Source organism: Rattus norvegicus, chromosome 6 (genome assembly GCF_021556685.1).
Source record: "Rattus norvegicus strain SHRSP/BbbUtx chromosome 6, alternate assembly SHRSP_T2T, whole genome shotgun sequence".
In the NCBI taxonomy this organism is placed as follows: domain Eukaryota; kingdom Metazoa; phylum Chordata; class Mammalia; order Rodentia; family Muridae; genus Rattus; species Rattus norvegicus.
Genome location: NC_141539.1, coordinates 51318066 through 51319783, shown reverse-complemented (window position 1 = coordinate 51319783; position 1718 = coordinate 51318066). Strand labels below are relative to the sequence as shown.

Here is a 1718-nt window from a genome sequence, read left to right as displayed (position 1 = left end):
TTGTCTTCCCCAGGATAGGCTTAGCACAGTCTTCTTATTCTCTTTATCTTTTCTGTGGTTCTGGGGCTCAAACCTGGGCCTTATGGATGCTGGGCAAGTGGTCTGATGCTAAGCTTCATCTGTACCCCCAGGACAGGCTTTTCAAAGCTGGACTTTACATGGTGTTGTAAGCTTATTATTAGCTCCCTGTGCTGGAGGAGCTCTTCCCTAGCTGACCTATCTCAAGCTGAGGAGAGAGTTAGTGATCCAACCTTCACTGGGCTGTAGATGGTACATCCTGCCCTCTTCCCTCGGTATGGGCATAGTCTCCAAGACTTCTTTGGGATTCCTGGTAGTAAGAATCCATTAAGAAATATCCTTGGGCTTGGCGTGATTCCGTCCTGCATGTCTGTTCTGTGGAACAGTAGGCAGTTGTTTTCTGTCCGGCTTCTCTCACACTGAAGTGCGGGCCTCCACCTCATGGAAGACTCGATGGACATGGATATGAGCCCTCTTAGGCCTCAGAACTACCTTTTCGGTTGTGAACTAAAGGCTGACAAAGACTATCACTTTAAAGTGTATAATGATGAAAATGAGCACCAGTTATCATCAAGAACGGTCAGTTTAGGAGCAGGGGCAAAAGATGAGTTGCACATCGTAGAGGCAGAAGCAATGAACTATGAAAGCAGTCCAGTTAAAGTAACACTGGCAACTTTGAAAATGTCTGTACAACCAACAGTTTCCCTTGGGGGCTTCGAAATTACACCACCTGTGGTCTTGAGGTTGAAGTGTGGTTCTGGGCCTGTGCACATAAGTGGACAGCACCTAGTAACTGTAGAGGAAGATGCAGAGTCAGGATGATGTAAAACTGTTAGGCATGTCTGGAAAGAGATCTGCTCCCGGAGGTGGTAACAAAGTCCCACAGAAAAAAGTAAAACTTGATGAAGATGATGATGAGAATGATGAAGATGATGAAGATGATGATGATGATGATGATTTTGATGAAGAGGAAACTGAAGAAAAGGTTCCAGTGAAGAAATCTGTACGAGATACCCCAGCCAAAAATGCACAAAAATCAAACCAAAATGGGAAAGATTTAAAACCATCAACACCAAGGTCAAAGGGTCAAGAGTCCTTCAAAAAACAGGAAAAAACTCCTAAAACACCCAAAGGACCTAGCTCTGTAGAAGACATTAAGGCAAAAATGCAAGCAAGTATAGAAAAAGGTGGTTCTCTTCCCAAAGTGGAAGCCAAGTTCATTAATTATGTAAAGAATTGTTTCCGGATGACTGACCAGGAGGCTATTCAAGATCTCTGGCAGTGGAGGAAGTCTCTTTAAGAAAATGGTTTAAACAGTTTGAAATAATTCTGTCTTACTTCATTTCTGTAATAGTTACTATCTGGCTGTCCTTTTTATAATGCAAAGTGAGAACTTTCCCTACTGTGTTTGATAAATGTTGTCCAGGTTCAATTGCCAAGAATGTGTTGTCTAAAATGCCTGTTTAGTTTTCAAGGATGGAACTCCACCCTTTACTTGGTTTTAAGTATGTATGGAATGTTATGATAGGACATAGTAGTAGTGGTGGTCAGATGTGGAAATGGTAGGGAGACAAATATACATGTGAAATAAACTCAGTATTTTAATAAAGTAAAAAAAAAAGAAACATCCTTGGACAGGTAAAAGATTAATAATGTGCCTGACTGTCCTATTGGTTTCTATTGTGATAAAGATCATGACC

General features: G+C 41.6%; 1 pseudogene; it reads left to right on the top strand.

Annotated features, from left to right (window-relative positions):
* Window positions 1-363: 363 nt before the first annotated feature.
* On the top strand, window positions 364-1323 carry Npm1-ps19 (nucleophosmin 1, pseudogene 19; annotated as a pseudogene).
* The last annotated feature ends 395 nt before the right edge of the window (window positions 1324-1718 follow it).